Raw genomic sequence first — 17,112 nt, 5'->3', positions numbered from 1 at the left:
GGTGCTGAGAAACAAGGGCGACGGCTTTGTCTTGCACGGTCAGACGCTTTAGCTATCAGCTCTGACTGTGTAAGGAGTCTTCACGGGTGATGGGGCGATTGTGAGATGGGTTTGGAGGTACACGGCTGTTCTAATACTGGCTCTCTTTCACCTCACTGAGAGCTAATAGGGTCACTGTCTACCTGACGAATAAGTCACTTAAATTGATAGTTCACACAAAAATGAAAATTCTGTCATCGTTTACTTGCCCTCTTGTCAAACCTGAATGACATTCAGAAGAATATATTTTGAAGCAAGTTGGTGACCGAGCAGCGTGGGCCCCCATTCACTTCTATTGTATAGACACAAAACCAATGCAAGTGAATGGGTTCGAGTTAACAACATTCTTCAAAAAGTCATACAGGTTTGAAATGACAAAAAGGTGAGTAAATGATGACATTTGATTTTTGGGTTATCTTTCACTTTCAGTACAGCATAAATACTTACATGCATATATACGCATTATTTGATTTACATTCTGCACAAATAGGCCTCATGTCCATGTGTTTTGCTTTGTTTCATGCTGTTGTTTCTGACGTCGTGCAGCGCTGTGACTTGTAGTCCCGGTGCTATTGATATTTGCACAGAGACAACGAGGCAGGATTGACGCAGGTGTTGCGACCGCAGCACTGCTGCAACTCCCAGAGCAAAGCTTCTCTGACCGTCAGAGCAACACTCTCTGATCGCACTCCCATCCTGCCGCCCTGTAACAGTATCACCGGCCGGGGCTAACATCTCCTGTGGCCACCCAGCAGATGGAGAGGGATGCTGGGAAGGCTCAGGGGTCAGAAAGTAGCGTCGGCACCTGCTCCGCAGCAAGGCACGCATGCACATCCATGCAGCAGCTGGCAATGGTTTTACCGCATTCATCACACACCTCCGCTTTTAGCTTCGCCCCAAAAGAGGTTGTTGTGGGGGAGCGGCTTGTTTACGCCGTGCCGTTGCCATATTGAGCCATAATGCTGTGAATTGCCGAGAGCTGCCGTTGCCGCCCCTGGCGTGCCAAGCGAGTTTGTTCTTGCAACTTTGCCAACGTGGACTCATTAGATCGAGGATAAATTGTCAGATGGCAGTTTTGGGATTCTTTCATATGCACTTTGGGAGATTAATTAGCAACTTTCTGAAGCGTAGCTGTGTTGAGAAACACTTTGACTTAATGCTTGCGTAATCTTGTCAAGCGGGTCAAGTCGCGGGTTATTTTTTTCAGATTTGTACGATTTTGGCTGTTCATGCTCTAGCGGGGAGATGGAGGTGTAATATTGTTGTCAGGGTCACGGTACAATATATTGTTATTTTTTCTATAGTGTAGGGTTGATCAAAACTGCATTAAAATCATCAGCTCATTTTTCTTTCATCTGTATTGGACATGATGTTTCATACAGACGTTTTCTATATACAGCTTACATTTAAATTTACATTTATACATTTGGCAGATGCTTTTATCCAAAGGGACTTACATTGCAGTAACCTATACATTTTATACTTAGGTATGTGCAATCCCCTGGGATCGAACCCACAACCTTGCGTTGTTAACGCAATGCTCTCACCAATGAGTTACAGGAAAGCTGTAGCTCAGTGGTGTGGAAAAAATTAAGAGACCATTACAAACTTTTATTTTGTCAGCATTTCTAGATGTTTTGTGGTCATTCCAGTCCAGTGTCTGTTGAATTTCAACTAAATCGAACCTCAGGAGTGACATAAAGTCTTCCTACAGCAATGTGAAAGACTGACAGCATGACCACTGTCATAAAAATAAGGTCTAAAAAACATAAAACTTGTTAGGACACATGAATACATAATTCATTTATTACCAGGACAGGAGTACTACCAATTTCCAAAATTATTAAAATCTTTGAAAGTCTGGAATTTTTAAATTGGTATTTCCAGGCCCAGGAGATAATTTGAATAATACTTTTTCTAGTTTTGCTCAAATCTAAATTAAGTATTTTACTCTCTAGGAATAGCATTTCTTACATGTTTATTCACATGTAATGTGTAATGTCTATGGTTGAGGCAAGGTTGCCATGTCATGTAGTTTGAAATTATTATGTTTTTTGGCCACAAATAATCTATATTTTGATTGTGCCTGCCCATGTCGTATGTCTCCATATGTTACTGCATGTTTATTTTAAAAAGAGAAATTATAACTTTGAAACTTTACCTTTCACTCTGTCATGGCCATTTAATCTTTATGGTAAGACAACACAGTGTGTGTCCTCTAATTTGTGTCCCGCTCTTCCTCGACCGGCCACAAGATGGCACATGTCTCTGATGATCCGAGGCCCGTCACGTCATACAGCCGAACAGTGTAGCCGCTCGAGGGAAAAGAAAGAAAAAGAACGATAACATCCTTGAGAGATGAGAAGGAGCCTGTTAGATGCAATAAACACCTCAGGATGAGACCGGCGGCTTTTGCCTGCCTGTGTTATATTTCTTGCTGTGCAGATAGGGTGAGTTCGTATCAAATCTCAAGCTTTCAGTGACGAAGATATTGTTGAGATTTTTCCCCTAAACATGTATTTGGGCATTTTTTTATTTCTCACATTCCCTCTGTGAGTACTTTTATATTAAACAAAATGGACCAAGTGCTCAATTAGATTTTTAGGTTGTTTTATCGTTCAAGCACATGGCCAGGACATATTTTCCCTGAAATCAAAAGAGTTAATCTTAAACATAATATAATATTTTCTTATTTGTTTAATCATTTGACATATGAGGTATACAGTACACATACAGTAGTTACTTTAAAGCTTTAGAATTGTATACAGTATATCATGTCTTGTATTCCATTACATTCACAGACATGAAAGCCAGTGCTCAAAGCCATACGAGTGGATAGATGTCAAACAAAGCGTCAGATTTATATACCTCAGCAGTCTCGTAGCAGCCATGAAGATGGAGGCTGGTAAAAATCGCCGTGTTTCTGCTTTTCTCTATTGTCCGAGTGATGAGTCAGCCGCAAACTCACAGAGACGGTAAAACTCAGCAGGTCTAGTATCAAGGTCTTGAATAGGGGAGCAGAAGAGATATTTAATCCCTCAGGCCGTCTGGATCAGCTCTCTTTTTGCTTATCTGTTCTGTTATCTGACGCCGAAGGTTGTGAACCGCTGCCCGCACTCTAAATCAGGGCTTTTTGACTTCTTTCCCTTTCTGGACTGAGATGTAGACCCGGCCAACACTATTATAGAACAAAAGTGTAATAAAACGTATTGATATCGCCATGAAATGCCTCAGGCAAACAATAAATTGCCAATTTCGTTTTAGTAAATATCTCTTGAATTTCAATTGTTTCATGCTTGGCGTATAAAACACATCATGCACCATGCATGGTGAATGCTGATTAAATATGAGCTGTTGTTTATTGGACAAGTTCTTTTGAAATGTTTTTATAAACCTGTTTGTCTTACTATTTGTACAATATTTACAAGGCTTTTCCTGCATAGAAAAATTGTCCGCCTCCGTGAATTTTTTTTCCCTGCTGTCTGTGACCCTAAACACAGCTGCAACACAGTAGTTGAGAAACTCTAAATCAAGCTTTATGTGGACGTGTGTTTGAACGAATCTCATACATATGGAAAACACATGTTTTGTATAGATACTGATAGTGTTCAGATATGCACGACACATTCTGGAATGGCTGAACGCAGACCTGCAGCTGGAAAGATACACAATATGTTTCACAGGTTGGCTGTCCTCTTGTGTTTTGTTGTCCGTATTTTTTCCTTGATTGAAACTTTGTGATAGTGAAGGTTTTGTTGGCATATGTCTGCACGATCTGGACTTTAGTGTCTTATCAAACATGGTTTTGAAGAGGTTGCATCAGCTAAAAGATAGTTGGTTGGTACGAATGTCGTTTTAGAGCAGATGTGAAAGTAATACCACTGTGTTTCTAGTTTGTGGTTTTTAGCTTAACAGATATCTGGTTCTCCCTTTTACTTTTGGTTGTTTTGTAATATATTTAGGAAAATTGGGGGATAAAATGCACTTTGGTTACAGAATAAACAGGACTTTATCCAAGGTCATAACACTTTACAATAAGGTTGAATATGTTGAAGGTAATGCATTTGCTTCATCAAAAAGGTCATGTTATTTTTAGCATTTACTAATGCGTTTTCAAAATCAAACGTTGTAACTGGTTACATAGTTAATGCACCATGAAAGAACGATGTATGATTGTATTGACATTAACTAACATTAACAAATATTAATACAATGCTGAAAAACTATATTGTTCATTTTAAGTTCATGTTATCTTATGCAGAGTTACTAATATTAACAAATACAGCCTTATTGCTAAGTGTTACGGGCTGGTTAAGTATCTAGTGAACTAACACAAAGGTTGCTGGTTAAATGTGCACAAGTATACCATCCAGAATCTTTCAGTGAATAACACACTTAACCCTGAATTACTCCTGCGGGACCAGACCTGCAGTTACTGCTAAATGACAAGAAACTAATTAGTGTCCACGAATGCGTTTAAGTTCTCTTGTAGAAAAGTAAGACCACTGTAGCTTAGTGGTTAGAGCGTGGCGCTAGTAACGCCAAGGTCATGGGTTCGATCTCAGGGATTGAATACTCATAAATAAATGTTTAGTATGATGTAATGTAAGTCTCTTTTTTTTGGTGAAAGCGTATGGTATATCCGTGAATGTATATGTAAATCATTGCCGCGACACATTTGACATTGAAAGGGTCATTGCTGCTTTGTGCACTGTGTGTTTGCCATAGGGTTAATTTACAGGTGGGACAGGTGGGACAGGTGGAACTTGTCACCACCACTTTTTGGAATAAATTAAGAAATGCTTACGCAAGGTGTATATTGTTTAGGGACCATTAGCATCTAAAACTTGTGGACAGAGAGCCACGACTAACAATACGTGGCCAGTATGAAATGCTTGCATCATCCGCGCTTGCTTGCGCATCTAGTGTTTAAGCACAAAAACACGTAAACCAAGAAACAAGTGACATTTTTAGCGTTGGGTATAATCCTGTTTTAAATAAACATGTTTTTTCTATTCTTGTAATTTCAGGAAAACAAAGAGTTTTTTTTTCTTCTTTGTTGCAACAGTTTTGGAGGGTTTTATTTCTGTTCTGCAGTGTCTGTTCTTCCACACTTGAGTCAATTATGCACACTGGCATTGTCACATTGGAATAGAAAGCACTCTGTTCAAACTTTTGCAATAAAATAAGAAGCACACAATTGTCTAGAATATTATATATGCTGTACAATGAAGATTTGTGCTCACAGAAATGATGTTTATTAAAAAGGGGCCATTCCAAAACTTTTATCCATGCAAACCGGGTAAAAAAGCAGGGTATTGACATTATTTTTACAGAAAAAGTAGAGCGCAAATGCAACTTACACCAATGTTTAGTGTAGCAGAAATAATTCATAGAATGTTGATATTTTTCATTTTGTATTTTTACATGATCAAAAGAAATGTATTAGTTACTTCATTTCACAATTTTCAAATGCGAGAAAACAGATTTATTTTGTAAATCCAGCTTTTTATTTTACGCAATAGAGGGTTAAGGGATGAAATTGGATTTCTGCAAATTTCCCCTTTGGTCCTTAATAGATGTTCAATTTATAGCCGAAAATCAGAAACTGCAGCGCAACGTGAGGGAGGCATCTTGTGAAAAATTAAATCTTATGAATCTGTCAGTTTGATATTGATCTACCTAGGCAACTTGCCACGGATGATAAACCACAAATAGCATTTGTTGATGCCGTTTCAGAGCCTTATATATGATCATTCACGATCCTCCCAGTCAGCTCAGTGGATTGCGTAAAGTTTTATCATGCGGCTCTGCTGTGGTTTTCACGCAACTTATGTATCATTTCGAGTCATGTTTGCTGTTCTCATGCGGTGGCTAATACATTTAAATGAGCAATTAAAAGTAATGGCTTCGATGGAAAATAGATCCTAGTTTAAAAACATTTAGTTTAAGCAACCCTTTTTCTGCGGTTTGTGATGTAGCCTTTGGCCTGAATAATGTATAACTTATATTGCGTTGGGGCTACTAGGTTTGTTCTGGGAAATCTTGTTGGTCCCAAATTACACATGGAGCGGATCTGTGCTCTCCGTAGATTTGCACTTTTTTTCTCTAATATAAGCGCTAATTGACTTAATTATGAAGATGGGTGTATTAAAGTAAAAGTCTTCAGTATTCGTGTCCCCAGCACGATCATTACGCTGTCCCGAGCTTCTACAGTGAAATTCATTTCAATGATTCACTTAGCTGTTAAGGCTATTTTAAACTGCCTGAATTATTTTTCATGTTTTGAAAAGTTTATCCCTACAAATATTTTTGTAGTGAACAAAAAGCTTTTTAATACACATATCAACTATTGGTGAGTTGCTGAAGATGGTGAGCCTTTGAGAAGGAAGGTTTGGCAAACTCATTTCCGGTCGTATAACATCTAATTGTTTTGGCTTAGCAATGTAAAGAGGATCTGTCATGTCGCTTTTTTGCCGGCCAAAAATTCTCCTTTTCCCTTAAAGTTTTGTACGACCGGTAATTAGTCTGCCGACTCTGGTGTCCCAAAAACCCTGCCGGCACCACCGTGTGCAACTAGCATAGGAACAGTTAAAGGAACAGTTCACCCAAAAATAATATTTCTGTCATCATTTACTCACCCTCGAGTTGTTCCAAATCTGTATAAATTTCTATGCTTTGATGAACAGAGAAAGATACTTGGAAATAATGCTTGTAACCAAATAGTTTTTGGTCACCTTTTTGGCTTTTGTTTTTTGAAAATTTCTATTAGAGGGATAGTTCATCCAAAAATGAAAATTATGTAATTTACTCACACTCGTGTTATTTCATTCCCAATATAAATGACTTCGTTCCGATGAACACAGAGAAAGATAAATGGAAAAATGTTTGTAATTTTCAGTTCCGGGACATCATTGACTTCCATAATAAGAAGAATCAAATGGTAGTCAAAGGTGCCTGAAAACTCTTTGTTTTCCTAAATTCCTTAAAATATCTCATTATGTGTTCAACAAAACAAAAAAATACAATATTGTTTTTCCTACTGTGGTAGTGGATGATGTCCAAGAACTGAAAATTGCAAACATTCTTCCAAATATCTTTCTCCATGTTCATTGGAACAAAAAAATGTATGCATGTTTGAAACAACCGGAGAGTGAGTAAACTATGACAGATTTTTCTTTTATGGATGAACTATCCCTTTAATATTTAGAGGCTGTATATCGGCCAATATACCAGTTATCAGCTTCCAATGTTAGACAATGTTTAGTGTAATTCGTTAAGCAAGACGTCTTCTATTTAAACTATTATCTTTTTAATTGGTTTTATTTCCGTCTTGTGCATTTTCTGGAGCAAAGCCTTTTTAGGTACTCAATTATAAAATTTTGACTTCTTCGTGTTTGAGATTTAGTGTGCCCTTTTTACAGTGTTTTCACGTGTACGCTGTTGCATTGTGGGTATTTATTTATCCTCTTCTCTTGGCTGTAATGGTGTACATCCAACAGGAGCCTGTTATTTCTGCTCACAGTGTGCCAGAGTGATGTGAGGACAGATACTTCAGCATGTTTCAAGCAGCGTTTTGGCAAACGGCGAACCATTACGCCGTTCTCAGGAGCTCTTTGTCACGGGCACAGTGTCTTGGATTGCACGAGCATAAAGCCTTGGGTGAAGGACACTACAGTTCTCCTGGAAAACTTGGACATTGATTTGAGCATCAGTTTAGATGATGTCTGGGTTCCAATCCTTTACTCGGAGATAGAATTCCCTTTTAAAATGTCCATCAAAGTCAGATTGTTCCCAACACGGATTGTGAGGAATTTAAAAGCATTTGCTGTTCAACATATTGTTTCTCCACAGACTCCATTTGTAAACTGATAACCCGCATGTGTCATTTCCTTTTTGCTCACTCATGCATTTTGTTTGGGTAGGGAATGAATATAGATTAGAAGCAAAGATTCATTGTAAACAACTGATTTACCCATTGAATGGCCTGTGTGTTTTATGTGGCGCTGTGCTGTACATTGGTTTCATTAATTGTAAGTCAGTTTTTAACCATAAGCATTTGAAATGTGCATTAAATCTAGTGTATAAAAGAGCATAGCTTAGAATAAAACATACAGGATACTGAAATGGTTAAACGTATGCCATTTGTTGAATTTGTGTCATTTTGATTGGCTGGTTGGGATGAACAAAAAACAATGTTTTGAATGCACCACTACAGGAAATGTAAGCAAAAAATGGTAAAACAGTGTCTGCAGATAAAGATAGTTCTCTCTCTCGTCCCAATTTAGCGTTCCAATTTCTGGTTCCCTTTCTGTACATTAGGTGCCAATGTCATGCCACTTTATTTCTGTAGAGTTCCTGTTTGGCTCAACCCTTCTGATTTACCGCACAGAAGTTTCTCCACCTCGCTCTCGGGGTTACGAGACTTCATGAATGCTGCTTCAACGCAGTCATTATGCAGCCATTATCTTTGTGAGAAAACGTCATTTATCCCCAGACTTACCCAATCGCTGTTACGCATGAGATGTCAGAAAAAGGCAGGTTTCATTCCTACGGTAATGGCGTGTAATTTGGTGAAGCCGTTTCTTAGCCCAAAAAGGAACATTCGTCGAAGAGTCTTTTGTGACTTTTAATTGCTATTTTGGATGTGTTTAAGGACCTTGTTAGAGAATCTGGTTTCTTTTGGCTTTGTGCGTTTTCGTTTTTGAAAGGAAAGCAAGGTTTCAAAAAGGTTTGTTGATTTGGTTTGTTCATGTTTTGTTGGGTCTAAATGGAGAAATGGATTTTTGTGTTGACACAAAAAATGAGTTCCATTAAATTCAGTTTAAGATCTGATTCTGGTTTCAATGAATGCGTCATAAGAATAAATGAATCATTGAAAAAGTCTTATCAGTATGGATTTGGGAAATTATTAAGGTGCTGAAAATTCATATTTGGATGACCATTTTGGGGAATTTCTGTATTTTGCGGTTCATCTTTTAATTCCCAGAAGACATTGTAGGTGCTTTGTAGTGCAATGCATTTGTTTAATAGGATTATGACTTTGTGTTGTAGATCCTATGGTGATTCTCTGCTGACCTTTGATTGATTCATCCATGTTGAACCATTCAGACTGATAGAACAAATGTTTCACCAGTTCTTCGGTATTGAATTGGTCATTTCTCATTGCAGCCTGAGATGAAAATGCCTTTTGAAAGCGCAACAGATCTGCCCCGACACACCATTTGATGTTTTATTCATAAATCCCGCCCATAATAATTTCCTACAGATCTGTTGACATCAGTCTCAGGTGAACCGACAGGTTCTGTTACCGTTTGATTCCATTGTCGGTTTTACGGCCCAAAATAACGTCAGTCCCTGTTGTGCGTAATCGCATCTGACCGCGCTTCAGCGCTTTGGTAAACTCTAGCTTTGAACTGACAATTTCTCTAACGTGCTGTAGAGGTCCGACTCTTTTTGGCTTCTACCTGTGGTCTCTTATTTCAAATTCCCTGCTTTGTTTGCCCAAAATTGTTTAGTGGATTTTGTATAAAAGAGAGGATGAATGTTTGAAATCCACACCAGCCAGCCAGGACTCTCCCACATTCTCCTCTCCCTGGTTTCAGGTAATCACAATCCCAGCTTGGTATTAATCCGAATTTCGCAGCCTCCTAATGGTGTCCATTAAAAGCATGCTCTGTAGTTTGTGTGTTTGGACTATCATGTGCTTCTACATAAAGCTCACCGTGGAATCCAAGCATCCGGCGCAGCGGTCGGTGATGAACCCCAGGACGCCAAGCAAGTGATGACTGTATCTGAAGTTTAAGCAGTTCTCCAGGATGTTTGCCAGGAAGACTTCATTCTCACTTTGTTGCCTCTTAACAGCAGATTTGATCAAAGTGAAGGTGGCTATCCTGCTTATCGCTGGCAGAACATTTGCCAAGACTAGCGAAATTCAGGAAGTCTAGAAAAGGATTCTTCAAAATCAAGTAAAAAATTGAGTTCCACTGATTCATTAACATAGTTAAATGGCATTTTTTTGATAAAAAAATAAGTAAAAACAACTTATTTGCCTGCTTTGTACGTAAATGTGTTAATAAGGAAATTTAAATAAAAATTCTATATTGAAAGATCAAACTGAGATTCTTAATTTGCGTTAGAGGTTCTTAACAAACCTACTCCAAATCATTAAGTTAGTAGCTTATACTACAATGAAATATCGGCCTTTGTGTATAATATGGGTCATTATTGGACCGGTTTGTGACAAGTCAGATTAACACAAACAAATATATCAGTGCAAATTTTTGGTTGCTTGATTTCTTATTTACTAATAACTGGGCCTGTGCGATTTTCAATTTTAACTTTCGACAAATAATCGAGGTGAAATGATTATTGTGCCGGATTCTGTTTTGCAAGGATTGTTTTATTTCTTCACTGTTGAATGTAGTTTGTTAGGAATTGTTTGTAGGTTGTGGCAGTGCATACGATATTTGGGTCCAGATTTACTAAACAGTAATTAAAAGCGTGAGAGTACAATAAAAAAAGCGCAAATGGGAGTGACGATTTCTGCAGGTGATTTACTAGCAAGGTGCAGATTTAAAAAAATGGGCGTGTCATAGCCGATAGCCTTGTGGTTAACGCTCTGACATGTTGCGCTCCGGGCGATCCGTGTTCCTTTCCCGATCCCACACACTCTCTCATCCACTTGGCTTCCTATCCTTACTCTCCTACTGCACTAATAAAGGCAAATGGCCAAAAAGAAATACTTAAAGCGGCCCTGCAATGGTGTTCCATGCTTTCTGACTTCTTTACAATGTTGAACGTGCTGTCTTCCCATGCTTAACATGGTCAACTGGTAAAAAAACAAGTTGGGCGTATCATGTAATAATTCTGTGCTCAACACACTCTCTCAGTGATCGTACAGGTTTCAGATAAAATACTTTCTATCCTGTTGCGTCTGCATCAAAGTGAGGCAAAACCTTACAATAAACCCATTTCTCTGTAGTCCGCTGGACAGCTCTCGCAGGTCAAAGATTTGACAGAAAGTGTGAAAGGGGAAACGCTTCAGGCATTGTGAAATCAGAAACGCTTCTTTATCCACACCGCTTGGCTTAGCAAATGCCAAGATGACCCTCGTTGCTTTGAATCTCATCCAGGTTTGGTAATGTACGTCCCGGTACTTCAGAGGCATGATGTCATTCCTTTCTCAGAAGCCACTGACTCATTCATGAGAATACGAGCTTTCGTCTCATTCATACGAGATGCAACCGTCCTTTGTGTAATGGCTTGAAGTTGTGCCTATTTTTAGCAGAACTATATTTCAAAGCATGATCCGCTGTGCATCGAGACGCTCTTAACCTTAAGCATGAGACCACCGACCGTCAAACGTACACATCCACCCGAGTGTCAACGCAGCGGCGTTGAGAGCTCTTCAGGTGGCCATTGTTATCTCCATAAGCGTTCCTGAGAACAGACTGTGACGAAGGCTGTGCTGGTGTGGTTCAGTAGCACACTTACAGGAGAGATGAATTACCCCTGACCTGCTCACGTGTTCCGCTCTGCAGTCGGCCGAGGAAACGTTTGACTGATCTGCTTCATTTCCACAGGCATAGACTGAATCTGTGATTGATCCACAGACCGTATTAAGTACCTTCAGTGCATGAGAAAGGGCACAATGACAAACTGTGTCGCCTCTCTCTCTCTCTCTCTCTCTCTCTCTCTCTTGCTGTCGCTCTCTCAAAAAATTCTGTTAAAAAATGTGAAAATTTTAACTCGGGCTAGAAAATTTGCGCGGGAGATCATTGACACGTACCGTTTGACACATCCAGACGTGTGAAACAATCTCCGTAGTGCAATGTTTTTCGCGTCACTCACGCGTAAAAAACAAACTATTCCTGCGAGTAATGAAGAGCGAGGAACGCAATGCCTTTCGTTTGGTGTGAACGTAGCATTAGAAAAAGGCAAAAACAAGGTAGCCGAGATTGCACTCAGACTAGGTAGTAGGGCTGGGAATCGATTCTGATATTCCGATTCGGTTCCGATTCTTAAGCATTCGATTCTCGATTCGAGTCAATGATTATAGATTTAATACAAATCCTATAGATATTTCTAAACAAAAATCTGTTAACCTCAGATCACAATGGTGAATTATAAATATAAATGAAGATCCATAAACTTTATTTTTGGGAACACTTGGGTGTATTGAGACGGAACAGTCACATACCTTGATCAAACGGAGTCAGGTTATTTTACATTTAAGATATAATACAATTTCACAAAATGAGCTGTAAAGAGAGGCTGCAATCATATGAACTGCTGCCTTTTATGTGAAGGTGATGTTTTATTCGCAACTGCCATGTTAATTGAGCAATGAATGACGTACGCTATGCCCACATGTTGTAAAAATAAAAGTGACGTATAGTGGATAGTAGTAGCAATAACATTCACGTTAATGAATGTTCAGTGCTTGCGGAAATATGAAAGAAAAAAAAATTGATTCACGGCTTTTGAGAATCGATATTGAATTGACCAATTGATTCGATTTTTATATCCCACCACTAGTAGGTACGCAGCTATAAATGACAATCCTGACTCATTTTCATCTCTTTTGGCTTTTAGAGTTTATTTTAATCTGATTGATTTGGCAGAACTACGAGGTCACTGAAAGAACTGTTTGTGAACTGCCTGTTCACTGTTTGGTATTCAGTGTATTCCCTATTTGAGACTTTGTGTTGCCGGGCATTTAGTTTTTGAGTGCTTTCGAGCGCTTGCTAATTCTAAAGCAATCCATGTCAAGCAGTCACCAACAAGACGCTGTTTTGATTGTAGCTTAACTTCCATCCTCTTATCTATAGTGTTTACTTTCCAAATGTTTTGTGTGGTTTGTTTGCAATTTAATGCTCCCTGTATTAAATATGTTGGTAGAAAAATGCTTTTTTGCCACTTTTTATTGAAGCACTCTTTGTTAACCTTGACTGTTAAGTTTCTGACTTAATAATAGTCAATTGATTCGCTCCCGACAGAGTAAAAACTTGAGACTCGGATGTGTTGGAACAGGGCCGTGAATGGACCTCAGCCACGTGCCGTTTCTACTTTCGTTCTCCTTTGTTGAGCTCATCTACATCAGATCCGATTGACACAGCTTTTGGTTTTAGCGGTTTAATAACATGCACAGCGTGACACACCCACACAGCCATGCAGGAGTTAAGGAATGAATGCCATTGTAAAGGCGCAGAAATGTTTGAATGAAACTATTGGAATAATGAGGTGGTCCTGGGAAACACCGGCCCTACCTGCCTACAAGACTTTATTTCATTTCTACTTTAGTGATGTTAGTCAAGCTTCTTGTCATAGTTAAACATCATCACGTGATCGTTTTAGCCTCGCTGAGCCTTCAAATTAAACAGGATGCTTTTGATTTCTTTAAGAATCATGTAAATTAAAGCTGATATGATTAGCTAACTTCTTGGCGTGTGAAAGTAACAACATTAAGGGGAGATTACAGATGAGGGAGTGAGATGTAAATGAGCAGGGGACCGTCACGAGCATTAAGAATTCAGAATTACCAGTTTTTGCAGGTGAAGTCAATGTTCTGTGAACTAGGGAGAGACTTTTGTGTCGAAATTATTATATTACGATTTCAAGATTTTTTGTTTCAAGCTTGCAATAAAAGACCCGTTTTCCATGATATGACCTCTTTAAATGGTCTAGTGACCAAGGAGAATAGCCTTTAGGGAAAAGTTTCATCTGAATCTTTAGCTAAAGTTTATTAGCCCATGCGCCAAGCCCAACTTCCTGTCTGTGTTTATCGATTGGTCTGGCTAGTAGCTAATAATAAACTATTCATATTTTATTTATATTAAGTAAACAATTTGATGAATTTTATTGTAGATTCATTTGATTAAATAAACAATTTGTTGATTGAGTCATGTAACTTTGTCGCATTTAAAGAGTACATAACTATGGATTTTTAAGGTCCTACTTTGGTGTATGGAGTGTCCAACAACAAGCTCTTGACTGACTCTCAAATGACACGATTGGCGATTCATCTGTCTAATCCCCTCCTTTCGGCTAGCCTAGTCTGGTGTGATTGGTCAGATGGTCTAGGCTGCTGTGATTGGTCTACCGCGAATGAGGCTCATGATCTACAGTGTTTGGGGTAGAAGTGTGTAGTTCTAGCAAAACCTAGGCAGGGACTATATGTAGTGACGTAAATCCGCGGTGGTTCGCGAATCAGACTATGGACGACTCGTTAGCGTGATTCAGAGTCCACTCCCTTTTTTTCAAGCCAATAACTTATTCATTCACCTTCGGATTTACAACTTGGCAGACTGCTTACTTTCAAACAAGGCAACATTACACACTGCGTGAAATGTAATTTTCTCATGTTTTGTGTCCTTTAAGTGTAGTCAGGTAAAGAGGACAGGAAAATGCAACTATTTTGTGCACTTAATACAGAAAATGTTTGAAAACGTCATTGACGTTCAGTATTAATAGTCATGATACGAATTAGCACTAATCATAAAGTTAAGAAATATTAATTTAATCTTCAGAATAGGTATCGGCAGACATCACTCTGAATTATCGGCTATTGGTATTGGTGTTGCAATTTATTATCGGTGCACATCTCTAGTTTATTGTAGAATGGCAGAAATCCTATATTTTGTATCTTGTATTTTCATATTGAATATATTTATTTTAGCTGGTTTGTCTTGTTATGTGTACCTTACGAACAGTAGACCCGTGCTTTCAGGCTGTTGCATCATGGGAGTCGTCATGGGAAAGCTGTCCCTACAAGGCGGACCTTTAAAATGACGGATTTAGTATTTGTGTGCTGTGAGACAATTAATAAAGGTAAGATAAGGTGTTTCGGCAGGTAGCGGCGGGGGGTGAGTTGGGGGTGCGCGGATGAAATTTCTCGGCGCTGCATGAAATATGCATGCGGTGGCAGTTTTAATTATTACAAAGTGCTGAGCTATTCTAAGAAGAGCATTTCCACCACATACACACACGTGTTTTTATAGAAACCGTCTGGGACTGTGTGTTCATGCTCCAACAATTCCCATGCATTATTTAAACGTGGGATGAGCACGGAATGACAACTTTTTCCCTCGGCCAGCGCCCAGCTTCTCTCTGGTAATGACCACTGGAGCCACCTGACACCTGCATACGGCTGACCTCTGACCTCTCTCTCTCTCTTTAATGACACGGAGACATCGGCGAGTTCCTCAGATGCAATGCAGCTTTCTTATTTTAAGGTTATGAAACTGATTTGCATAATAGGAAAACAAAGGAAACGTAGCTCGGTTGTAAATATGAGAATACATGAGCTGTTTTATATTATACAGTATTTTCATATAAATATCCTGTTCGTTCTCCCTCTTTTCTCTATATATCGTATTTTGATGTACTCATCATTACCTGTGCTTGCCTCAACCCCTAAAAGTTTGTGGGTCTTGTTTTGCTTTAAAAATGATTTCCATTTCCCTAGGAGTAACAGGAAAGGTCGCCTGTACGTGGCCAGGAGAGCTGAGCTATGAGTAATCACCGTGTTTAGAAAGGTGACATTTATAAATGAAAGCGTATTTGTAGCAAACACACACAGATGATGAAAAAGCGCTGCCTCTGATATTTTAGGGGTTACATTAAGGACCATAAACACGTACGCAAGCTTAGACAAACCGTTGTTCTTTTCTTTTAGCTTTATTTTATGCAGTCCCCTACCTCACACGCTCAAATCCTGAAATATGTTTTCTGTGCTTTTTGGTCTATTCTGAGCCGCTTCCATTCACAAACGCAGCCAGGCTGTGAAAATCTCCGCTTGTGAGAAGTCCTCCCTGGTGAGATTTTCTCTATCCATCTCTTCCTCCCTTTTCCCTGTGCTTTCTGACAGAGATGCTGTAGTGCAGATTCATCCATCCGCGTGCAATGGGTAACAGCTCTTTTCCCTGCACAGCTCACCATTGCCCTGTACCGCTGTGACCTGAAGCTCAACGGCTGACTTCAGTACACATCTTGATGCTTTGGGAGAAAGTCTCATGTTAGCAGGACTGTGTGAGAATGAATCTGTGGCATCACACTCGGTTCAATTGGTTTGTGTAAAGTTTGTCCCCGCAAAGCTCAATGTTTGAAATGAACTTTTCTTTACGTGCTGATGTCAAATGACGTCATATTTACATTTCCTAGGAAAACCGACCGACAGATCAACTTATTAAATATTACTATAAGTTTACTATAGTGAAATGGGTTGTGGAGACTTTAAATTTGTTGGTCAGCTGAATCCCTTTGAGCTAAATTATTTACTTGTAGTACCCCCTTGAGATTTTAAGTAAATATTTTAATAATTTAATGACGCATTTGTAAGTTTAACTTGAAAAACGTTTTTTTATATGTTTTGAAGTTTTTATCAGCAGTATTTTTTTATTTATTTAGCACATTCCAGAATTTTCATTGTTGCAAAGCAGCTTTTAATATAAATATATTATAATTAAAATGTAATAATGATAATATTATAGATAAATGAAAGAAAAACATGATATATAAATTAAACACAATAAAAAACATGGTATTCTTTATACAAGTTATTCTCTATGTTATGTACATTAATGAAGCTAAACTGAAATTTACACAACTATTGTTATTATTTAAGTCCGTAACACTTTTCATTTTTAAAAGTAATGGAAACAACTTGTAAAGACAAACAGAGTACAAACTCACAAACCCTTGCAATTCCCTTGAGAACCACCAGGGGTTCACAAACCCCATTTGAGAAGCCCTGGGTTAAGGGCATCAGATTATTTGCTGTTGAAGGGACAGTACACCCAAAAACAAACTACTCAATGTCAAGTTGTTCCACATCTGTATTAATTACTGTATTCTGTTGAACACAAGGAAAGATATTTGGATGAATGTCAGAAGCGGAGATTTCTGGGGCACCATAGACTACCATAGTAGAAAGAAATATTGTATATTTTTTCTTCTGTTAAACACAAAAGAAGATATTTGAAGAATTAAGAAAAAAAAGATGTTCTTGGTCACCATTGACAGCCATTTTGTTGACTACTTTAGAAATCTCAGTTTGCTAACATTCTTCTA

At 38.6% G+C, this 17,112-nt stretch overlaps 1 protein-coding gene across 2 annotated transcripts in view; it reads left to right on the top strand.

Annotated features, from left to right (window-relative positions):
* Positions 1-17,112, top strand: part of atad2b (ATPase family AAA domain containing 2B) — a 61,510-nt gene that overhangs the window by 25,711 nt on the left and 18,687 nt on the right. The gene's annotated exons all lie outside the window — the stretch shown is intronic.

This window comes from Triplophysa dalaica, chromosome 13, assembly GCF_015846415.1.
Source record: "Triplophysa dalaica isolate WHDGS20190420 chromosome 13, ASM1584641v1, whole genome shotgun sequence".
NCBI classification, from domain to species: domain Eukaryota; kingdom Metazoa; phylum Chordata; class Actinopteri; order Cypriniformes; family Nemacheilidae; genus Triplophysa; species Triplophysa dalaica.
This window is presented reverse-complemented; position numbering and strand designations above follow the sequence as displayed.